At 41.8% G+C, this 26,122-nt stretch overlaps 1 protein-coding gene across 1 annotated transcript in view; it reads right to left on the minus strand.

Moving 5' to 3' along the window:
* Positions 1 to 26,122, minus strand: part of LOC130081162 (inactive rhomboid protein 2-like) — a 134,825-nt gene that overhangs the window by 49,763 nt on the left and 58,940 nt on the right. The gene's annotated exons all lie outside the window — the stretch shown is intronic.

The raw sequence follows: 26,122 nt of genomic DNA on the forward strand, positions 1-26,122 counted from the left end.
AAAGACAAAAAAAATAATAATAATATTTGAGCTCAGCCATTTAGCCATAATAGAACTGGACAATTCATATATAATGATCAAAGAGGTACAGTATATACTCATTACTAATTTATCATAATCATGCAGGTGATTGTTCACCTTAAAATGAAAAGTCATCATTTACTCGGTTTTGTTCCAATGTAGTATTGCCTTTCTTTCCTTTTTGGATCACAAAAGGAGAATAAAAAAAAAGAAAATGTCCCACTCACGCTCGTCCATATAATGGCAGTGAAAAGTGACCAGCATCAAGCTTTTTAAAAAGAGGCAAAAGACGCACAGAATGATTCCATGTGATCCATGCCAAATATAAGTGTTGTGAAAAATAAAATGAAATGTATTAATGTATTATTTAATGTATTTAAAGAAAATCCTGACCTTGGCCAATGGTCTTCTATGCACAGCTACGTGATGTGCGCGTTCGGTGAGACTCTATTAGTGCCGCAGTTCACTCCATGAACTACATGACATGAAATACAATGCCTAGAAATCCCCAAAAAGAATTTGTGTACTTTCTTCAGTGAGTTAAATATCTCTGGACCGGAACTCCTTTTTTCTGATTAAAGTAGAATGACAGTTGACAAATGTGAGCGCAAAAAATTCTTGTTACGATGAAGTAGGACAGCTCGATTGTGGCAAAAATCATAATGACGATTATTTTGGTGATTACTGATTCAAGATTACTGGTGGGCGATTTGATCAAGTGTTCTTTCATAATATGAGTATTTTTCGATATAGGTAAAATTTCACAATTATAGATAAGCTACTTAAGCAAAAATGTAATACTAATGTCAATACAAAACAGTCAAAAAAGTCAAAACAGTTACAGAAGACAAGCAAACAGTCAGCAATACAAGAACAAAGAAACTAATTACAAACTAAATTGACAAATAAATACAAAAGATAAAATATAGCTGCGAGCAGCGATTACGGGCCCAAGCCGGTGGCACCGGCTTGGGTGCCACCGGTTACCTTAGTTACCTAAAGGCACCGGGGTGGCGGTACCGCCGGCTTTGGCCCGTAATCGCTGCTCGCAGCTATATTTATATATATATATATATATATATATATATATATAAAGCCGGTGGCACAGCCACCCTGGTGCCTTTAGGGTTATTGTGCACGACGTGACACAAAATATCTGCTGGCTATCTGCCGAACAGCTCTGGTAGTTCCACTTCAGCACTGATGATGTTGTAGAAATAGTGCGCTCTGGTTGGTCTGGATTATTCGGGATTTTTTATTTTATACAGAAATAAATTATTTATAATTCAGATGAGAATAAAGTTAGTGTTGATTAAAATGAAGGAAAACAAATATATTGGTCTGAAATATAGCACATTAATTTTAAATTTATTTAGGTTCAATTACCAAACATACAATCTTAATTTAATTTAAAGCAAACAATACGTTTAAAAGATATGGGTTGTATGCACTTTTTTTTTAATAAAAAAAAAGATATATATCCAAAAAGACAAGGCCTTAAAGGGTTAAACTCTTGTCACTGTAACAGACACAATCTCTCTCTCTCTCTCTCACACACACACACACACGTCAAGTCACTTCCATTTTAGATGCAATATTGAATAAGCAGAAAAATCGGATTTTCTGCTCTGAAAATATAAATAAGCATAAAAATTGAATAAGCACTTTTAATATTCTAAACAGAATAAGCACTAGTCGCTAATGAATAAGTACTAGTACTTAATGGAATAGATACTAGTATCTAAAAAATAAGTACTAGTAGCATGAAAATAGAGACTAGTAGGTTAAAATGATAAAATGTTAAAACGGCTTGCCATATTGGCTCAGAGAGAGAGAGAGAGAAAATGACCTTTTAGATACTAGTACCTATTAATAGATACTAGTATTTATTCAATAAATACTAGTACTAAGTCATTAGATACTAGTACCTATTAAATAGATACCAGTACTTAAAAGTTTTGTAACTGTAGATGAAACTAACCCCCCCACTTTTGTCAAAAGGTGGCGCTACTGAGTCCCTGCACCACGCCCGTTTCTGAAACTTCGCACATGTCTACTGGCTAATAAATGTGATCTGTCTGTCGAGTTTCATGCAATTTCAAGCAATTTCAGGCATGCTAAGAGTCTCAAAAGCATCCTAAAAGAATTTTAAAGTTTGATGCGTTGCCACGGCAACAGTATCAAAGATATCAATAATCCTTTCACAGGTCTACATCTGCCGTGTATTTACATTATACAGATGAAGTTTGAAGCAAATCGGGTTAAAATAAGAGGGTGATTTCAAAGCATTTTGAAAGTGACACACTTCCTGCTGCCAGTTGGTGGCGCTATAACTTTGACTCACAATAGTCACATCCATGTGATCGGCCTCTTACAGCGAACACACTGGTGAAGTTTCATTAAGATCAGCTAATGTATGCTGAAGTTATAACACACTTCCTGTTTCACGTTTCTCGCCATAAATTCGTTTCCTCGCCACGGCCAAACCGTTCGAGATATCAAAAATCCCCTGGCAATTTTTCATCCTCAATGTCTTGACTTCATGCTGACCGAGTTTCGTGGCATTTCTTTGAATTCTCTAGGAGAAGTACTTTAAATTCCATTGCATGTGTTTAACAAACAACCCTAAATAGCCGACTTCCTGTTGGGCTGGGGTAAAAAGTAAGAGCATGAAGTATATATGAACCGATGAGATCTATATGTGTACCGAGTTTCATATTATTACATGCAAGTGTGTTTGATTTATGGACCAAGTTTTCGGACCCCGTTCCAGGGGGCGCTGTCGAGCCCCCCTGCCACGCCCGGGTACCTTCTTCAGCCCGGCCCTGATGGTCGCGGGTTCTGACCTGTGTGCAAAGTTTCAAGAGTTTTCGAGCACGTTAAGGGCCCCAAAACCTTGAAAAACAATTTTAAAAGCATTTTCACTCAACAGACAATCCCCTCACCCCACACACACACACAGATGCAGAGACATAGAGAGAGGGAGGGAGAAAATCCTCCTGAAAATCACATTCAAACCAAAATATCTGACTTCCTGTCGATCCGAGCTAGTGAGTGTAAATTAGAAAGTTGTCCGGCTCGAGGAGAACAATATACGTGCCTATTTTTGTTACTGTAGGTAAAACTAATACCCCATTTTTGACTAAAGGTGGCGCTACTGAGCCCCTGCACCACGCCCGTTTCTGAAACTTTGCACATGTCTACTGGCTAATAAATGTGATGTGTCTGTCGAGTTTCATGCAATTTCAAGCATGTTAAGAGTCTCAAAAGCATCAACAAAGAATAATAAAGTTTGATGCGTTGCCACGGCAACAGTATCTAAGATATCAATAATCCTTTCACAGGTCTACATCTGCCGTGTGTTTACATTATACACATAAAGTTAGAAAAAAATCGGGTAAAAATAAGAGGGTGATTTCAAAGCATTTAGAAAGTGACACACTTCCTGCTGCCAGTTGGTGGCGCTATAACTTTGACTCACAATAGTCACATCCATGTGATCGGCCTCTTACAGCGAACACACTGCTGAAGTTTCATCAAGATCAGTTAATGTATGCAGAAGTTATAACACACTTCCTGTTTCCATTATTCGCCATAAATTCGTTTCCTCGCCACGGCCAAACCGTTCGAGATATCAAAAATCCCCTGGCAATTTTTCATCCTCAATGTCTTGACTTCATGCTGACCGAGTTTCGTGGCATTTCTTTGAATTCTCTAGGAGAAGTACTTTAAATTCCATTGCATGCGTTTTACAAACAACCCTAAATAGCCGACTTCCTGTTGGGCTGGGGTAAAAAGTAAGAGCATGAAGTATATATGAACCGATGAGATCTATATGTGTACCGAGTTTCATATTATTACATGCAAGCGTGTTTGATTTATGGACCAAGTTTTCGGACCCCGTTCCAGGGGGCGCTGTCGAGCCCCCCTGCCACGCCCGGGTACCATCTTCAGCCCGGCCCTGATGGCCGCGGGTTCGGACCCGTGTGCAAAGTTTCAAGAGTTTTCGAGCACGTTAAGGGCCCCAAAAGTGCCCGAATAGTCGTAAGAAAAATATAGAAAATGAGTTTCCAAACAACCCATAATAACCGACTTCCTGTTGGGCTGACGTAAAACTTAGAGCATGAAAGTTGTTTGGCCCGATGAGATCTATAAGTGTACCGAGTTTCAGATTATTACATGCAAGCGTGTTTGATATATGGACAAGTGTTCAAACCCCGTTCCAGGGGGCGCTGTCGAGCCCCCCTGCCACGCCCGGGTACCATCTTCAGCCCGGCCCTGATGGCCGCGGGTTCTGACCCGTGTGCAAAGTTTCAAGAGTTTTTGAGCACGTTAAGGCCCCCAAAAGTGCCCAAAAGGTAGTAAAATAATAAAAAGAAGAATAAATATAGCTGCGAGCAGCGATTACGGGCCCAAGCCGGTGGCACCGCAACCCCGGTGCCTTTAGTTACCTAAAGGCACCGGAGTGGCGGTGCCGCCGGCTTTGGCCCTTCATCGCTGCTCGCAGCTATATTCATATATATATATATATATATATATATATATATATCTATATATATAAACAAGCCGGTGGCACCGCCACCCCGGTGCCTTTATATATATATATATATGTCTACATTGTTCAATCACGCCTCACACACACACACACACTTTTGCAGAGCCCACACCAATGCAAGCTCTATAGCACACATCTTCTCAAAGGTCAAAGCGGAGTTACGATATTGCCCGTCATGCACAGTAACCCTAAAGGCACCGGGGTGGCGGTGCCACCGGCTTGTTTATATATATATATCGTATTATTGTAACTTGTAAAAAACTATTAACTTTTGTTAATATTCAACCATTTCACAACTAACTTTTTTCCATAGATCAAACACAACATAATTATATGGTGGACTGAAACAAAAATTATTAATTAAATAAAATTATTGTTTTCCTCTGAAATAGCAAAAGCATCACACACTAGCTGTACCTGCTCTAAATAAAAAATAGTAATTCAATAAAAATACAAAATCGAACTAAATAAAATAAATTATTACAAAAACAAAATCAAACCAAAGAAAATATATCTTCGAAAAAAAAAGCGAGTGTCATGAGGAAAGGCGCCTCAGGAATCGTCAGGATTAACTCCATGTGTAAGGAATTTTGATTGATTTTATTTGTCACTTGAAAATTATTGTTAAATGTGTGCCTGCATAACTTTAATAAGATTTATTTTCTTTGATTTGATTTTGTTTTATATAATTTATTTATTTCGATTTTGTATTTTTATTTAAATACTATTATTTATTTAGAGCAGGTACAGCTAAGTGTGCGATGCTTTTGCTATTTCAGAGGGAAAAAAACACATTTTATTTCAAAAAGGCTTTTCAATTAAATAAAATGTTCAAGCTTTGTTTTCGTTTTATTATTTTGTTTGTTTTAAGCTTTGTTTAATTTATATTGTTAATCATCTGACACAAAACAAATGCATAAAGTATCATTTTAACTTTAAAAAAACTATTAACATTTGTTAATAGTACATTGCCTGTCTTTTGTTAATAGGACAAAACATAGTTATTATATTTTATAATATTTTATAAATATATAAAATAAACATTTGTAATGAAATCGTTCAAAAAAATGATATTAGCATTGTTTTAAACTTTGAAACAGAAGTAGCGCAATGCCTGGCCACTCCCGCGCCGCCTCCTTTTCACAATCCGAGGGAACCGTCTCCGGAATATTAACCTCACTCCTAGAAGTCCAATTCTCATTATTCATGCCTCTTACCTGGGATTGATTGCACACACACACACACACACACGCACGCACGCACGCACTCACACGCACACACACACACACACACACACGTGTCAAGTCACTTACATTTTAGATGCAATGTTGACTGTTCTTCTGTTTCAGCAGCGAAAATAGTTAAACAAAGATCACAGCAGAACCATTGCATCTCACAGCAACGTGTTTTCTCATTACTGAATGATTCAGCATTTTGAACAAATTGGTTGACTCAAAGATTCAATGACCAATCCATAAACATCTGTCTCATTCATGAATGACTCAGTCGTTCGAATGAATCAATGACCCGCTCATTAAGACGGTCGCCTGGCGACACCTAGTGACGGTTTAGTGTTATTTGATTATACACTCAAAATATTCCACAACAAATCCTTTAAATTTAATGATATTCAGAACAGAACACGAATAAAAAAATAACTATAATAAAGCCAAAACGAAATAATTTAAAACAAAAGTAAAAGTAAGTGGTGTTAGGCTCACGTAAATCTCTCTTTAGAATCTAAATGTTGCAACATTTGCGATGTATTTGGATGCTAAACTATTCTTTATTACAGGCTTTGTACTTCACTCACGTTCCAATATCGACGGAAAAAAATCATCCTCTTCACTTGTGCAAAAATGTGCTTGGAAAAATCACAGTGGAGCGGTGCTTACTGTGAATGATACAAATTGTACTACTGACTATTTCAACATAGCAGTGTAATTTGTATATGTTAGGTTGAATGTTTTATTATTGTGTGTGTGTGTGTGTGTGTGTGTGTTTGTGTGTGTGTGTGTGTGTGTGTGTGTGTGTGTGTCAGTGTGTGTGTGGGGGTCTGGGTGGCTCAGCGCGATTGAACAGTGAAACATACTCCGTCATTTTCTTCATACAGGACATCATTCAAACGTCAAAGTGTTTACTTATATTTGTGTACACTCGCAATAAAACACAACATTGTGTTTTTGTTAAATAAATTAAAGTAATACGTCCCCCGAAATGGCGCTAATTTTAAAATGAAACTGAAATGCTCACGGCTGCACGGGCATTCATAACTCTGCGCGCCCACGGTGAGGGACGAGCAGAACAGAGCGAACGTTGTTTAGTTCATTCCTACTTCCATAGGAATTAATTGAAAAAGCTCACTCTACTCTGCACCATTATTAATGAATTGTGCAGACGTCCTTATTTTACCTTCGCTTTTTACCTGATTTTGAACACAAGAGGGCAGTATAACACTATGTATGATTTGGAAAAAAATTTTTTTTGACTAAACAACCATTCTGGCTGTTTTTAAACTTAAACATTATTCTCTAATTGCTCTCACCATGCCCGTTTCTGAAACTCTGCACATGTCTACTGTCTAATAAATGTGATGTGTCTGTCGGGTTTCATGCAATTTCAAGTATGTTAAGAGTCTCAAAAGCATCAACAAAGAATAATAAAGTTTGATGCGTTGCCACGGCAACAGTATCTAAGATATCAATAATCCTTTCTCAGGTCTACATCTGCCGTGTGTCTACATTATACACATAAAGTTTGAAGCAAATTGGGTAAAAATAAGAGGGTGATTTCAAAGCCTTTAGGAAGTGACACACTTCCTGCTGCCAGTTGGTGGCGCTATAACTTTGACTCACAATAGTCACATCCATGTGATCGGACTCTTACAGCGAACACACTGCTGAAGTTTCATCAAGATCAGTTAATGTATGCAGAAGTTATAACACACTTCCTGTTTCCTTTATTCGCCATAAATTCGTTTCCTCGCCACGGCCAAACCGTTCGAGATATCAAAAATCCCCTGGCAACTTTTCATCCTCAATGTCTTGACTTCATGCTGACCGAGTTTCGTGGCGATTGGTTGAATTCCCTAGGAGGAGTATATCGAATTCCAGGGGCATACGCTTCCAAACAAACCATAATAGCCGACTTCCTGTTGGGCTGGGGTAAAAAGTAAAAGTACAAAGGATATATGAATCGATGAGATCTATATGTGTACCGAGTTTCATATTATTACATTCAAGCGTGTTTGATTTATGGACCAAGTTTTCGGACCCTGTTCCAGGGGGCGCTGTCGAGCCCCCCTGCCACGCCCGGGTACCAGCTTCAGCCCGGCCCTGATGGCCGCGGGTTCTGACCCGTGTGCAAAGTTTCAAGAGTTTTTGAGCATGTTAAGGGCCCCAAAAGTGCGCTGAGAGTCTCAAAAGTATCCAAAAAGAATATTAAAGTTTGATGCGTTGTCACGGCAACAGCATCTAAGATATCAACAATCCTTTCACAGGTCTACATCTGGCGAGTGTCTACATTATACACATCAAGTTTGAAGCAAATCGGGTAAAATTAAGAGGGTGATTTCAAAGCATTTTTAAAGTGACACACTTCCTGCTGCCAGTTGGTGGCGCTATAACTTTGACTCACAATAGTCACATCCATGTGATCGGACTCTTACAACGAACACACTGGTGAAGTTTCATCAAGATCAGTTAATGTATAAAGAAGTTATAACACACTTCCTGTTTCCATTATTCGCCATAAATTCGTTTCCTCGTCACGGCCAAACCGTTCGAGATATCAAAAATCCCCTGGCAATTTTTCATCCTCAATGTCTTGACTTCATGCTGACCGAGTTTCGTTGCGATTGGTTGAATTCTCTAGGAGGAGTATATCGAATTCCAGGGGCATACGCTTCCAAACAAACCATAATAGCCGACTTCCTGTTGGGCTGGGGTAAAAAGTAAAAGTACAAAGGATATATAAACCGATGAGATCTATATGTGTACCGAGTTTCATATTATTACATGCAAGCGTGTTTGCTTTATGGACCAAGTTTTCGGACCCCGTTCCAGGGGGCGCTGTCGAGCCCCCCTGCCACGCCCGGGTACCATCTTCAGCCCGGCCCTGATGGCCGCGGGTTCTGACCAGTGTGCAAAGTTTCAAGAGTTTTCGAGCACGTTAAGAGCCCCAAAAGTGCCCGGATAGTCGTTAGAATAATAATAATAATAATAAATATAGCTGCGAGCAGCGATTACGGGCCCAAGCCGGTGGCACCGCAACCCCGGTGCCTTTAGTTACCTAAAGGCACCAGGGTGGCGGTGCCGCCGGCTTGGGCCCTTCATCGCTGCTCGCAGCTATATTTATATATATATATATATATATATATTTATATATATATATATATATATAAAGCCGGTGGCACCGCCACCCTGGTGCCTTTAGGGTTATTGTGCACGACGTGACACAAAATATCTGCTTGCTATCTGCCGAACGGCTCTGGTAGTTTCGCTTCAGCACTGATGATGTTGTAGAAATAGTGCGCTCTGGTTGGTCTGGATTATTCGGGATTTTTTATTTTATACAGAAATAAATTCTTTATAATTCAGATGAGAATAAAGTTGGTGTTGATTAAAATGAAGGAAAACAAATATATTGATCTGAAATATAGCACATTAATTTAAAATTTATTTAGGTTCAATTACCAAACATACAATCTTAATTTAATTTAAAGCAAACAATACATTTAAAATATATGGGTTGTATGCACATTTTTTTTAATAAAAAAAATATATATCCAAAAAGACAAGGCCTTAAAGGGTTAAACTCTTGTCACTGTAACAGACACATCTCTCTCTCTCTCACACACACACACACACACACACGTCAAGTCACTTACATTTTTAGATGCAATATTGAATAAGCAGAAAAATCGGATTTTCTGCTCTGAAAATATAAATAAGCAAAAAAATTGAATAAGCACTTTGAATATTCTAAACAGAATAAGCACTAGTCGCTAATGAATAAGTACTAGTGTGAGAAAGTCTCACTAATGACACTGATTTGTGACATGGATGTATAAGTGTCTCTTCCCGATCGCGAGGACTCTTATTTTGGCGGAACGCAGCTCATTCGGTGGATTGCTTCAGAGCACAGTGCGCGTGCGATCCAGTCTGGCATCAGCCGTCATCTTCAGTGAGAACGAGCCGTGAAATTCCCTTACTGAATGCCGTTAAAGGATCGTCGTTATGTTCCTTTGAGTGTTAAAGTTGTGTGCGTCCAGAGAGAAAGTGAGTCTTGTAAATTTCACTATGTTACACGAGTTGAGTTGATTGTTGTTTACTGAATAGAGAAGTTTAAAGAGTGATGACACAAAATGGATGCTAATGTGAAGTATAGCAGTATTTAAGTTATCATCCAGTACAGTGTAATCATGTAAGCTGTGTGTATGGTTTAAGTTCTACTGTATTCAAAGGCAACACTGTGTTGACGATTGGGGGATGCCAGTAGTTTTAATGCTATTTATGTTGTTATGAATGTGATTGTAATAAGGAAGAAGCATTGTTTGTTAGAGCATATGTTTTATTTGTTTGTTACAGACCACACACACACATATATGCTGACCCACGTCTACGGACATAAGCACGAGACGATACCACTCAGTGCCAGTATTCATGCTCATCCTTGATATGTGTACAGAGAGCACTGTTTAACTCAACCTAATAGGATCTGGCTCCCCCTCTGCATATGCCTGTTCAAATAAATCTGTTGAACTGGATTCCTTCTCCGACTTTGGTGTTCTAACCGGCACACCCGTATCAGCTTCATCTCATTAGCAACAGCTAGCACCTTACAGTCCTTAGCCCCTCAGCTACATTGGTCCTTCGAGCCGGATACAAGCTGTTCCGGGAACATGCAACAAAGCGGTGAAGCATCCTGGATCCCATCGACTCGACCTAAGAGGCAGCGGAGACCGCCGCAGTATCTTGAGGATTATGAGGTTGGTCCAGTGAGCCGACAGACACATGTTTCACCTCATACAAGTTCGTTACAGCATATGCAAGGGCTAGAGGGGTGGAGCTCTCATCATGAGGGAGCGGTTATGATGACGCCCGCTGAAAGTGCACATGTCACAAGGTCCCCTCGTCAGGTTCAGTGGGAATCCGATATTAGTAAGCACGACGAAGAGTACTCTCCCAGCTATGATATACGTTCGACTGGCCGACGTGCGGAGTGGACAGACACTCTGACACCCTATGCAGAAGACGGAAATGAGCTGTATGAGATGCGTAGAGAGAACACATCATTATATCGACCAGAAGAGAGCAGGCAGATCGGTCGTGCACAGTTTTGGGGGATCCAGAGGGAAACGCATTCTCCTGTAGCCTCAGTTAAGACACTGCAGAGGGCACGTCAAGAATCGTGGCCAGTACCACCCCCTCCTCTAGAGGATCACTTTCCGACCCGAGGGGAAGAAGAAGAGGAGTATGACGACTGGCTACCGCCTCCACCATGGCCCTCTGCTGAACCACCGTCAATGCCTCCAGAGGGTGAGGAGACACAGATGGTCACTATGATTGATAGAATGATGAAGGAACTCCGCAACTAGAAGTCATCTTTCTTCAACCCCTAAGAGACCACCAGCTAGGACTCTTCATGATACTCAGCCTCTGACTCACTGGTCGCAGTATTACTCACCAGGCATCAACTCTCCTTCTGTCATGAACCCAGCTAAATCTGGGCCTCCGCCTAAACACGTACCAGGACCTCATATGAGTCATCGTACCCCCTCTCAAGAAGTACCATATCGGCCTTCATCAGCTATGGTGAAGGAAAAGGAATACCATGGGCCAACGCCGAAAATTCCCCTCTTCATCCATAGGGACCCCATGGAATTCTCCCGCCTGAAGCTCGCCCTAACCAATCTGTTGCCAAGGGACGCCACTGAGCTCTTCAAATATCAGGTTCTTGTGGACCATCTGAGGTTGGAGGAGGCTTGCCTTATAGCTGACTCATACATCAATTCGCGTATGCCGTTCTCCGATACAATGGCCGCATTGAATGAGAAGTTTGGTCAGCCACATCACGTCGCCTTAAAGAGAATTGCTGCTGTCATGGACTCACCAGAGATCAGGCGGGGAGATACAGCAGCCTTTGAGAAGTTTGCTTTGCATGTTCAGTCGCTAGTGGGCTTGTTGAAGACCCTGGGCTCTGATGGAGAAGTTGAGCTGAGATGCGGCTCACACGTTGCACGGCTGCTCACGAAACTTCCGCCTGAGTTGAGGGCAAATTTCCGCCGTCAGATGTTCCATCGATCTGGCTCTACTCATACCCTGCTTGACTTGGCAGAGTGGCTCCAGTATGAGTTGTGGTGTCAGAGTTATGACGTCCCATCCGAGACCCGAGTCCAAGGGTCACTGAGCCACAAAGCTGAGAAGCGACACAGTAGATCAGCGGCTACTGTGTTACATGGGGCAGAGAGCTTTGGAGATACTAAGGCCACAAAGCGAGAAGGTCAGAGTCCCTCAGATTTCAAAAGGAGAGGCAAGATAAAGCAGTATTGCCCATATTGTGAGAGTTCAGAACATTTTCTGAATAAGTGCTCAGCCATTCAGAAGTTGACAAGGGAGGAAGTCATAGAATGGATCAAGGTGAATAAAAGATGCTGGAGATGTGGGAGGTCCCACCAAGCCGCACAGTGCGACCTCAAAAGACTTTGTGACCTGTGCCAAGGAAAGCACTTGAGAGTTCTCCATAGTGTGAACACCCGTCCCACTGCAGAGCCACCCAAAGTAGAGAGTTGTTTAGTTAACAATGGTACCGAGGTTCTTTACCTGGACCGTCCATCAACTTCCACTCGTGTCCTATTAAAGGTTGTGAGAGTGCTTCTTCGGAACAAGGACCGTACTCTTGACACCTATGCGGTATTGGATGATGGATCAGAACGCACAATGCTCCTGCCAGAAGCTGTTGACCGACTTGGATTGCAAGGTAGACAAGAAGATCTTGTCCTCCGCACAATACGTCAGGATGTTCAAACGTTGAAAGGATCATCCGTCTCATTCTGCATATCACCCCTTGCACATCCCAGAAAAAGCTTTCAGGTTGCAGAGGCGTTCACTTCACAACGTCTCAGCCTGGCGGATCACTCATATCCCATCTCCATGTTGAAGAGGAAATATAAGCATCTGGCAGACCTCCCTATCGAACCATTCGAGCATGTCAAGCCACTTGTATTGATAGGAGCTGATCACCCCCATCTGCTCACTCCAGTCGAGCCAGTGAGGTTAGGCCCTCCAGGAGGACCGGCAGCTATCCATACCAGACTGGGTTGGACGCTTCAGGGGCCGACTCACCTCATCCAGTGGATAGCATGCACACAACAGTGCCTCCTTACCAGTGTTTCACCGCAGACAACAGAGTTGATGAGGAATGTTGAGAAACTCTGGCAAATGGATGTGCTGCCTTTCCAGAGTGACAAGATGGTGGTGAGATCAAAGCAAGACAAGGAGGCAGTAGAGCACCTGGAGGCAAAGACAAGGAGGGTAGAGGTTGCTGGCATCCTCCGGTATGCTACTCCGTTGCTGCGGAAAAAGGACATGCCCCTGTTCCAGGCATCCAAAGAGGCCGTTCTACCGAGCTTGAGGAGTACAGAGAAGCGATTGGCAAAGGACCCTCAACGTGCCAGAGCCTACTGTGAGGCAATCAACCAGCTGGTACAATCAGGAGCTGTCAAGAAGTTGGGACCAGACGAGTTCTCAATGACTGGTGAAACATGGTACATACCTCATCACCTAGTTAGCCATAATGGGAAGAATCGGCTTGTTTTCAACTGTTCCTATCAGTTCCGTGGACTGAATCTGAATGATGCCCTTCTTCCAGGACCGACCTTGGGCGCATCTCTTCTTGGTGTCTTGCTGCGCTTTAGGCAACAAGCAGTAGCAATTAGTGGAGATATTAAGGGTATGTTCCACCAAGTCCAGCTTCTGCCAGAAGACCGGCCACTTCTCAGGTTTGTGTGGAGAGATATGAAGCGAGAGGATTCCCCTGATACCTTCGAGTGGCAAGTTCTGCCCTTTGGCACCACCTGCTCACCTTGTTGTGCCACCTTTGCTCTTCAACGGCATGCCAGAGATTACAGTGTTCCAGAGGATGGTGTCATAGACTCTGTAGAACGCTGTTTCTATGTCGATAATTGCCTTCAGAGCGTACCAACTGCAGCTGAAGCAAGGGGGTTGGTGGACAAACTCAGAGAGATTCTGGCGTCGGGTGGGTTTGAGATCCGTCAGTGGGCATGTAACATCCCCAGTGTCATTGAACATCTGCCGAAGGAAGCAAGGTCGGATAGTATGGAGCGCTGGCTCTCACATGATGACACAGGTCTGTCCGAATCAACTCTTGGACTTAGTTGGCATTGGGAATCGGACATCTTGGGGTATAAGAACCGCCCGCTGGACTATGGCATACTGACTATGCGCAACGTGTATAAAGTTCTGGCTCGACAGTATGACCCTCTGGGGTTCATATTACCCTACACAACCCGCGCCAAGTTGCTTGTCCAGAGCATGTGGGATAAGCATCATCACTGGGACGACCCCCTCCTTCCTCAGGATCTCCAGAGAGCTTGGAAAGAGTGGGAAGCCGAACTCAATCTGTTGCCTCGCATAACCTTACCTCGATCATATGTTCCAGCTCATGTGGGCCAAACGGTTGTCTCTAGACAGATCCACATATTCAGCGATGCATCTGAGAAAGCATACGGCTCGGTTTCCTACCTGCGGACTGAGGATGCCCAAGGCCAAGTCTACCTCTCATTCCTGGCAGCGAGATCAAGAGTCGCTCCTCGGCGACGACACTCCATTCCACGTCTAGAGCTCTGTGGTGCCCTGACAGCAGCCCAACTGGCAAAGATGTTGGAGGGGGAGCTGACCTTGAAGGTTGATCAGACTATACTTTGGAGTGATTCAACCACAGTGCTTACCTGGCTGCAGTCGGAGTCGTGCCGTTTTAAAGTATTTGTGGGAACCCGTGTAGCTGAAATTCAGGAACTCACAGAACCCAGCGCCTGGCGTTATGTGGACTCCTCACTGAATCCTGCCGATGATGTCACACGGGGTAAGACTCTTGGGGAGCTTGCCTTGCCTAATCGCTGGAGCCAAGGGCCCCCTTTCCTCCTCAAGGGACTCGACGAATGGCCGTCCCAATCACCTAAGCTGTCTGTTTCAGATTTGTCAGAATACAGGAAGTCAGTCTCTTGCGGTATTGTGACTAACAGCGACTGGCCATGTTCTCTACAAGGAGGCCAACACACTTGGAAGGATCTCGTTGAGGCTACGGTGCGTGAGCTGCACGGGGCGGCTGGACAGGGTAGCGCTGTTACTGCTTCAGATTATCATCAAGCAGAAATGACAATCTACAAGAGAATCCAGCAAGACTGTTTCCCAGAAGAATGGCATCACCTTAAGAAGGGCAAGTCAGTACCGAATAGTAGTCGCCTACTTACCTTGTCCCCAGAGTTAGACTCTAAGGAGGCGATCATACGTGTTGGTGGGAGATTGCGGCGTGCTGAAGCTCTCGATTCTGCTTTTAAACACCCGATCGTCCTGGATCCTGGTCATCCAGCCACCAAGCTACTTATACAGGACTATGACACTCGTCTCGGTCACCCTGGACCTGAACGGGTATACGCAGAAATGCGTCGCGCTTTTTGGATTCTGCGCGGGAGAGAGGCAATCCGTCATATTCAACATCTCTGTAAGGAATGTCGAAGATGGAAGGCTAAGCCATCGGTGCCCAAGATGTCAGACTTACCCGTGGCCCGTCTGCGTCTATATAAGCCAGCCTTCTATTCCACAGGTGTAGACTGTTTTGGGCCTTTCCAGGTGAAGTTGGGACGTCGCTCTGAGAAGAGATGGGGTATTATATACAAATGTCTCACTACGCGAGCGGTGCACCTGGACCTCTTACATAGCTTGGATTCAGACTCGTTTCTAATGAGCCTCAGGAGATTCATTGCCCGTAGAGGGACGCCGGCTGAACTCTACTCGGATCAGGGCACAAATTTTAAAGCAGGAGAGAAAGAGCTTCGCGAGACATTTGACGGTCTATCATCAGAGCTTCAGCAACTTCTAGCGAAGCAGAAGATTGCCTTTCACTTCAACCCTCCGGCAGCACCCCATTTCGGTGGGGCATGGGAGCGAGAGATAAGATCGGTCAAATCTGCTTTGTATACAGTTATAGGAGCTCAGCCGGTCTCCGAAGAAGTACTCCGTACCGTCTTGTTGGAAGTCGAGGCGATACTGAACACAAAACCCCTGGGATATAGCTCAGCCAACATAGCAGATCTGGATGCAATCACTCCGAACATCCTCTTGATGGGGCGGCTAGATGGTGCTTTGCCCCAGGTGGTATACAACAAGAGTGAAGGCTTGAGCAGGAAAAGATGGAGGCACTGTCAGGTCTTGGCAGACCACTTCTGGTCTAGGTTTATAAGGTACTACTTGCCCACCTTGCAGCCTCGACAGAAGTGGCATATAACCACAGGGGATCTTGCGGTCGACTCTGTTGTTCTGATGATGGACCCGCAGCTTCCCAGGGCTCTTTGGCCAGTCGGTAGAGTAACTAAGGTACATCAGAGTGCTGATAGTCGTGTAAGGTCAGCAGATGTCCGGATCAAGGACAGAGTCTACACCAGACCAGTTGCCCGTCTCATCGCCCTTCCAGCTATCCCAGATTCATAGTAGGGAAAGAATTCCGTCGTAGTGTCCACGGAAGATGCTGAACAGTGAGCCTTCCTCTGGAGCAAATTGCATGCAATTTGGGGGCGGCTGTGAGAAAGTCTCACTAATGACACTGATTTGTGACATGGATGTATAAGTGTCTCTCCCCGAATGCCGTTAAAGGATCGTCGTTATGTTCCTTTGAGTGTTAAAGTTGTGTGCGTCCAGAGAGAAAGTGAGTCTTGTAAATTTCACTATGTTACACGAGTTGAGTTGATTGTTGTTTACTGAATAGAGAAGTTTAAAGAGTGATGACACAAAATGGATGCTAATGTGAAGTATAGCAGTATTTAAGTTATCATCCAGTACAGTGTAATCATGTAAGCTGTGTGTATGGTTTAAGTTCTACTGTATTCAAAGGCAACACTGTGTTGACGATTGGGGGATGCCAGTAGTTTTAATGCTATTTATGTTGTTATGAATGTGATTGTAATAAGGAAGAAGCATTGTTTGTTAGAGCATATCTTTTATTTGTTTGTTACAGACCACACACACACATATATGCTGACCCACGTCTACGGACATAAGCACGAGACGATACCACTCAGTGCCAGTATTCATGCTCATCCTTGATATGTGTACAGAGAGCACTGTTTAACTCAACCTAATAGGATCTGGCTCCCCCTCTGCATATGCCTGTTCAAATAAATCTGTTGAACTGGATTCCTTCTCCGACTTTGGTGTTCTAACCGGCACACCCGTATCAGCTTCATCTCATTAGCAACAGCTAGCACCTTACAGTCCTTAGCCCCTCAGCTACAACTAGTACTTAATGGAATAGATACTAGTATCTAAAAAATAAGTACTAGTAGCATGAAAATAGAGACTAGTAGGTTAAAATGATTAAATGTTAAAACGGCTTGCCATATTGGCTCAGAGAGAGAGAAAGAGAAAATGACCTTTTAGATACTAGTACCTATTAATAGATACTAGTATTTATTCAATAAATACTAGTACTAAGTCATTAGATACTAGTACCTATTAAATAGATACCAGTACTTATTCATTAGCTACTAATACGTATTCAAAAGAATATCTAAAGAATAAGCACTAGTATCTAAAGAATAGGCACTAGTACTAAAGAATAAGCACTAGTCGCTAATGAATAAGTACCAGTACTTAATGGAATAGATACTAGTATCTAAAAATAAGTACTAGTCATGAAAATAGAGACTAGTAGGTTAAAATGATTAAATGTTAAAGTGGCTTGCCATATTGGCTCAGAGAGAGAGAGAGAGAGAAAATGACCCTATTCAAACCACAATATCTGACTTTCTGAGGGTCGGAGCTAATTACTTTAAATTAGAAAGTTGTTTGGCTTGAGGAGAAGAATATACACGCTGAGTTTTGTAACTGTAGATAAAACTAACCCCCCCACTTTTGTCAAAAGCATTTAGAAAGTGACACACTTCCTGCTGCCAGTTGGTGGCGCTATAACTTTGACTCACAATAGTCACATCCATGTGATCGGCCTCTTACAGCGAACATACTGTTGAAGTTTCATCAAGATCAGTTAATGTATGCAGAAGTTATAACACACTTCCTGTTTCCATTATTCGCCATAAATTTGTTTCCTCGCCACGGCCAAACCGTTCGAGATATGAAAAATCCCCTGGCAATTTTTCATCCTCAATGTCTTGACATCATGCTGACCGAGTTTCCTTGCGATTGGTTGAATTCTCTAGGAGGAGTATATCGAATTCCAGGGGCATACGCTTCCAAACTGGCTTGAGGAGAAGAATATACACGCTGAGTTTTGTAACTGTAGATAAAACTAACCCCCCCACTTTTGTCAAAAGCATTTAGAAAGTGACACACTTCCTGCTGCCAGTTGGTGGCGCTATAACTTTGACTCACAATAGTCACATCCATGTGATCGGCCTCTTACAGCGAACATACTGTTGAAGTTTCATCAAGATCAGTTAATGTATGCAGAAGTTATAACACACTTCCTGTTTCCATTATTCGCCATAAATTTGTTTCCTCGCCACGGCCAAACCGTTCGAGATATGAAAAATCCCCTGGCAATTTTTCATCCTCAATGTCTTGACATCATGCTGACCGAGTTTCCTTGCGATTGGTTGAATTCTCTAGGAGGAGTATATCGAATTCCAGGGGCATACGCTTCCAAACAAACCATAATAGCCGACTTCCTGTTGGGCTGGGGTAAAAAGTAAAAGTACAAAGGATATATGAACCGATGAGATCTATATGTGTACCGAGTTTCATATTATTATATGGAAGCGTGTTTGATTTATGGACCAAGTTTTCTGACCCCGTTCCAGGGGGCGCTGTCGAGCCCCCCTGCCACGCCCGGGTACCAGCTTCAGCCCGGCCCTGATGGCCGTGGGTTCTGACCAGTGTGCAAAGTTTCAAGAGTTTTCGTGCACGTTAAGAGCCCCAAAAGTGCCCGAATAGTCGATAAAATAATAATAATAATAATAAATATAGCTGCGAGCAGCGATTACGGGCCCAAGCCGGTGGCACCGCAACCCCGGTGCCTTTAGTTACCTAAAGGCACCAGGGTGGCGGTGCCGCCGGCTTGGGCCCTTCATCGCTGCTCGCAGCTATATTTATATATATATATATATATATATATATATATATATATATAAAGCCGGTGGCACCGCCACCCTGGTGCCTTTAGGGTTATTGTGCACGACGTGACACAAAATATCTGCTTGCTATCTGCCGAACGGCTCTGGTAGTTTCGCTTCAGCACTGATGATGTTGTAGAAATAGTGCGCTCTGGTTGGTCTGGATTATTCGGGATTTTTTATTTTATACAGAAATAAATTCTTTATAATTCAGATGAGAATAAAGTTAGTGTTGATTAAAATGAAGGAAAACAAATATATTGATCTGAAATATAGCACATTAATTTAAAATTTATTTAGGTTCAATTACCAAACATACAATCTTAATTTAATTTAAAGCAAACAATACATTTAAAATATATGGGTTGTATGCACATTTTTTTTAATAAAAAAAATATATATCCAAAAAGACAAGGCCTTAAAGGGTTAAACTCTTGTCACTGTAACAGACACATCTCTCTCACACACACACACACGTCAAGTCACTTACATTTTTAGATGCAATATTGAATAAGCAGAAAAATCGGATTTTCTGCTCTGAAAATATAAATAAGCAAAAAAATTGAATAAGCACTTTGAATATTCTAAACAGAATAAGCACTAGTCGCTAATGAATAAGTACTAGTACTTAATGGAATAGATACTAGTATCTAAAAAATAAGTACTAGTAGCATGAAAATAGAGACTAGTAGGTTAAAATGATTAAATGTTAAAACGGCTTGCCATATTGGCTCAGAGAGAGAGAAAGAGAAAATGACCTTTTAGATACTAGTACCTATTAATAGATACTAGTATTTATTCAATAAATACTAGTACTAAGTCATTAGATACTAGTACCTATTAAATAGATACCAGTACTTATTCATTAGCTACTAATACGTATTCAAAAGAATATCTAAAGAATAAGCACTAGTATCTAACGAATAGGCACTAGTACTAAAGAATAAGCACTAGTCGCTAATGAATAAGTACCAGTACTTAATGGAATAGATACTAGTATCTAAAAATAAGTACTAGTAGCATGAAAATAGAGACTAGTAGGTTAAAATGATTAAATGTTAAAGCGGCTTGCCATATTGGCTCAGAGAGAGAGAGAGAGAAAATGACCCTATTCAAACCACAATATCTGACTTTCTGAGGGTCGGAGCTAATTACTTTAAATTAGAAAGTTGTTTGGCTTGAGGAGAAGAATATACACGCTGAGTTTTGTAACTGTAGATAAAACTAACCCCCCCACTTTTGTCAAAAGCATTTAGAAAGTGACACACTTCCTGCTGCCAGTTGGTGGCGCTATAACTTTGACTCACAATAGTCACATCCATGTGATCGGCCTCTTACAGCGAACATACTGTTGAAGTTTCATCAAGATCAGTTAATGTATGCAGAAGTTATAACACACTTCCTGTTTCCATTATTCGCCATAAATTTGTTTCCTCGCCACGGCCAAACCGTTCGAGATATGAAAAATCCCCTGGCAATTTTTCATCCTCAATGTCTTGACATCATGCTGACCGAGTTTCCTTGTGATTGGTTGAATTCTCTAGGAGGAGTATATCGAATTCCAGGGGCATACGCTTCCAAACAAACCATAATAGCCGACTTCCTGTTGGGCTGGGGTAAAAAGTAAAAGTACAAAGGATATATGAACCGATGAGATCTATATGTGTACCGAGTTTCATATTATTACATGGAAGCGTGTTTGATTTATGGACCAAGTTTTCGGACCCCGTTCCAGGGGGCGCTGTCGAGCCCCCCTGCCACGCCCGGGTACCAGCTTCAGCCCGGCCCTGATGGCCGCGGGTTCTGACCAGTGTGCAAAGTTTCAAGAGTTTTCGTGCACGTTAAGAGCCCCAAAAGTGCCCGAATAGTCGATAAAATAATAATAATAATAATAATAAATATAGCTGCGAGCAGCGATTACGGGCCCAAGCCGGTGGCACCGCAACCCCGGTGCCTTTAGTTACCTAAAGGCACCGGCCTTTAGTTACCTAAAGGCACCGGGGTGGCGGTGCCGCCGGCTTTGGCCCTTCATCGCTGCTCGCAGCTATATTTATATATATATATATATATATATATATAAAGCCGGTGGCACCGCCACCCTGGTGCCTTTAGGGTTATTGTGCACGACGTGACACAAAATATCTGCTCGCTATCTGCCGAACGGCTCTGGTAGTTCTGCTTCAACACTGATGATGTTGTAGAAATAGTGCGCTCTGGTTGGTCTGGATTATTCGGGATTTTTTATTTTATACAGAAATAAGTTATTTATAATTCAGATGAGAATAAAGTTAGTGTTGATTAAAATGAAGGAAAACAAATATATTTATCTGAAATATAGCACATTAGTTTTAAATTTATTTAGGTTCAATTACCAAACATACAATCTTAATTTAATTTAAAGCAAACAATACATTTAAAATATATGGCGTGTATGCACTTTTTTTTTTATAAAAAAAAAAAGATATATATCCAAAAAGACAAGGCCTTAAAGGGTTAAACTCTTGTCACTGTAACAGACACAATCTCTCTCTCTCACACACACACACACACACACACACACACACGTCAAGTCACTTACATTTTAGATGCAATATTGAATAAGCAGAAAAATCGGATTTTCTGCTCTGAAAATATAAATAAGCTTAAAAATTGAATAAGCACTTTGAATATTCTAAACAGAATAAGCACTGGTCGCTAATGTATAAGTACTAGTACTTAATGGAATAGATACTAGTATCTAAAAAATAAGTACTAGTAGCATGAAAATAGAGACTAGTAGGTTAAAATGATTAAATGTTAAAACGGCTTGCCATATTGGCTCAGAGAGAGAGAGAGAGAGAGAGAGAGAGAGAAAATTACCTTTTAGATACTAGTACCTATTAATAGATACTAGTATTTAGGCTCTAGATCCACTCCGAAAGTCACTTCGTGATCATTTAACCGCTTCATTTGAGAAAAACTATCATTATGACATAAACTCAAAATGTCTTCACGGCAACCCGTCAAAATAAAAGTTCGGTTTAACTTGACAGAAATATATTACCGGTGTACAGTAGAATTTAGATATGTCCCAATGTAATAATACTAACACTAATCCAAATAAATTATCATCAAAACTGAATTTAAGGAATAATCCATGTTTTAATTTTAACAGTAAAGCTCATTGTGCAGCACGTTATTTGACAAAAAGTTTATTTAATTTCATATGATTAAAATTGATGATAAATGATAAAATTTGTGTTTTATGTCTTCATTTTATTACCAGAAAAAACACAACACAGAATTAGTGTGACATTTTTTTTCATATATTTTTTTAAATGTTGTATACGTTTAATGATTCATAATACACTATTTCAATTAATTAGACATGCTTTTTGATTGCTAAAAAATTTACACCACGTATTCGTAATACACCTGCTCCGCAACACTAGCAGTTCCCCCAATCCCCCACCCCCCCCCTGAAAAAAAATCCTAGGGGAAACACTGGGCATTCATAACGGTGCGCGTCCATGGCGACGAGCAAGCAGAGCTGAGCGAACGTTTAGTTAATTTATTCATTCGAGCGCTCTGCAAGCGCCACCATTATCAATGTGGACGTCCGTATTTAAAAGCTCTCGATCCTCAGTCACATACCAAATATGTATATAATTTTGAACACAAGAGGGCAGTATGGCCCTATGTATGAGTTGGTGTTTAAACTAAACTATCACTCAAAGAGCCCCTTCCCCCTTCCCCCTTCCCCCCACAGACACACACACACACACACACAAACAGAATGGCAGGGGGACAAGAAATCCATTCAAACTACAATATCTGACTTTCTGTTGCTCTGAGCTAATGACTTTAAATTAGAAAGTCGATTGGCTTGATGAGAACAATATGTGTGGCAAGTTTTGTAACTGTAGGTAAAACGAGCAAAGTTATAACACACTTTATGTGTCCTTTTTTAGTCATAAAATTAATTTCCTCGCCACGGCCAAACCGTTCGAGATATCAAAAATCCCTCCGGAATTTAGCATCATCAATGTCTTGACGTCATGCTGACCGAGTTTGCTTGAAATCCGATCAATTCCCAAGGAGAATTAAATAGAATTTCAGGGGTATGCGTTTCCAAACAAACCATGATAGCCGGCTTCCTGTTGGGATGTCGTAAAACTTAGAGCACGAAAGTTGTTCAACCCAATGAGATCTATAAGTGTACCGAGTTTCATATTATTACATGCAAGTGTCTTTGATTTATGGACAAGTGTTCGAATCCCAGTCCAGGGGGCGCTGTCGGTCCGCCCTGCCACGCCCGGGTACCAGCTTCAGTCCGGCCCTGATGGCCACGGGTTCTGACCCGTGTGCAAAGTTTCAAGAGTTTTAGAGGATGTTAAGGGCCCCAAAAGCCCCCAAAACCTTGATCAACAATAATTAAAAGCTTTGTCACTCAAACAGACACATCCCCCTCCCCCCACAGACACAGAGGTATGCAGAGAGAGGGAGAGAGTGACAGAGATTACTCCAAAACATCCCATTCAAACCAAAATATCTGACTTCCTGTTGTTCGGAACCAAAATCTGTAAATTAGAAAGTTGTCCGGCTTGATCTGAACAATATGCCTACCGAGTTTTAAGATTGCAGGTAAAACTATGAAACTAACCCTCTCACTTTTGTCAAAAGGTGGCGCTACTGAGTCCCTGCACCACGCCCGTTCCTGAAACTTTGCACATGTCTACTGGCTAATATATGTGACATGTCTGTCGAGTTTCATGCAATTTCAAGCATGCTAAGAGTCTCAAAAGCCTCAAAAAAGAATTTTGAAGTTTGATGTGTTGCCACGGTAACAGTATCAAAGATATCAAGAATCCATTCACAGGTCTACATCTGGCGTATGTTTACATTATAGTAGTGAAGTTTGAAGCAAATCGGGTAAAAATAAGAGGGTGCTTTCAAAGCATTTTGAAAGTGACACACTTCCTGCTGCCAGTTGGTGGCGCTATAACTTTGATTCACAAAAGTCACATCCATGTGATCGGCCTCTTACAGCGAACACACTGCTGAAGTTTCATCAAGATCAGTTAATGTATGTAGAAGTTATAACACACTTCCTGTTTCACGTTTCTCGCCATAATTTCGTTTCCTCGCCACGGCCAAACCGTTCGAGATATCAAAAATCCCCTCACAATTTTTCATCCTCAATGTCTTGAGTTCATGCTGACCGAGTTTCGTGGCATTTCTTTGAATTCTCTAGGAGAAGTACTTTAAATTCCATTGCATGCGTTTTACAAACAACCCTAAATAGCCGACTTCCTGTTGGGCTGGGGTAAAAAGTAAGAGCATGAAGTATATATGAACCGATGAGGTCTATATGTGTACCGAGTTTCATATTCTTACATACAAGCGTGTTTGATTTATGGACCAAGTTTTCGGAGCCCATTCCAGGGGGCGCTGTCGAGCCCCCCTGCCACGCCCGGGTACCATCTTCACCCCGACCCTGATGGCCGCGGGTTCTGACCCGTGTGCAAAGTTTCAAGAGTTTTCGTGCACGTTAAGAGCCCCAAAAGTGCCCGAATAGTCGTAAGAAAAATAAAAGAGGAGAAAAAAAAAAAAAATAATCCTAAGGAAAACAATAGGGCCTTCGCCTTTTCAAGGCTTGGGCCCTAATAATAATAATCCTAAGGAAAACAATAGGGCCTTCGCCTTTTCAAGGCTTGGGCCCTAATAATAATAATCCTAAGGAAAACAATAGGGCCTTCGCCTTTTCAAGGCTTGGGCCCTAATAATAATCCTTAGGAAAACAATAGGGCCTTCGCCTTTTCAAGGCTTAGGCCCTAATAAAGAAGAATAGCAAATAATCCTAAGAAGAACAATAGGGCTCTGCGCCCTTTCAGGGCTTGGGCCCTAATAAATAATCCTTAGGAAAACAATAGGGCCTTCGCCCTTTCAGGGCTTGGGCCCTAAAAAATACAAATTAAAAACCAGTGCTTTAAGTTTTTCAGGCAGATGTGCTAACAGTATTATTCAGTCTACAACAGAAACTGAATAAAGTAATCAAATGTTAAATAACACTGTATAGTCTTAACTGTATACGTGTAGATTAATCCTTATTAAAGCTACAGCAGTTATTCATTCAAGAGCAGCCAATGATTTTACCTATGTTTGATTAACATTAATGACACAGACTGAAGCAGTGATATTGAGCTGCTGTCACTTTAAGACCAAATGCACGGATCCAATACACTGTTACACACGTGTTTTTTTGTTTACCTTCACTTAACACATAAAAGACATTTCTGAGAGTAGGCTATTTGACCATTTAGGTGTGAATCCAAAGCCCACAGAATACTTTGCTTATATTATGCGCATTCCACCCTGTCTCAGAGGGCGTACAGAAAGCCGCCTTGGGAACAGTGTCTCTTTTGCAGATTAATGCGCTTTTAATGACACTGTTTAATATCAGGCTCGTCTTGCAGTTTAGTAACAGTAGACTTCATTTTACAACACTCGGCTAATTTGTATGTTAAGTTTGGCTTAGGGAGGAATGAAAGCGCACCGCTGAATGTGGTGAAAATCGTTTTACTTTGATTATCCTAATCGTTGGAAGCCAAAATCAAAATCGAAAATCAATTATGATTAATCGCACAGCCCTACGACGAACACAACAGATCTTTTTTACCCAAAAGAAGGTACATACACTCACCGGCCACTTTATTAGGTACACCTGTCCAACTGCTCGTTAACACTTAATTTCTAAGCAGCCAATCACATGGCGGCAACTCAGTGCATTTAGGCATGTAGACATGGTCAAGACAATCTCCTGCAGTTCAAACCGAGCATCAGTATGGGGAAGAAAGTTGATTTGAGTGACTTTGAACGTGGCATGATTGTTGGTGCCAGAAGGGCTGGTCTGAGTATTTCAGAAACTGCTAATCTACTGGGATTTTCACGCACAACCATCTCTAGGGTTTACAGAGAATGGTCCGAAAAAGAAAAAACATCCAGTGAGCGGCAGTTCTGTGGGCGGAAATGCCTTGTTGATGCCAGAGGTCAGAGGAGAATGGCCAGACTGGTTCGAGCTGATAGAAGGGCAACAGTGACTGAAATAACCACTCGTTACAACCGAGGTATGCAGCAAAGCATTTGTGAAGCCACAACACGCACAACCTTGAGGCGGATGGGCTACAACAGCAGAAGACTCC

This window comes from Rhinichthys klamathensis, unplaced genomic scaffold (assembly GCF_029890125.1).
Source record: "Rhinichthys klamathensis goyatoka isolate OS25496 unplaced genomic scaffold, OSU_Roscu_1.1 h1tg000036l_1, whole genome shotgun sequence".
Lineage (NCBI taxonomy): Eukaryota > Metazoa > Chordata > Actinopteri > Cypriniformes > Leuciscidae > Rhinichthys > Rhinichthys klamathensis.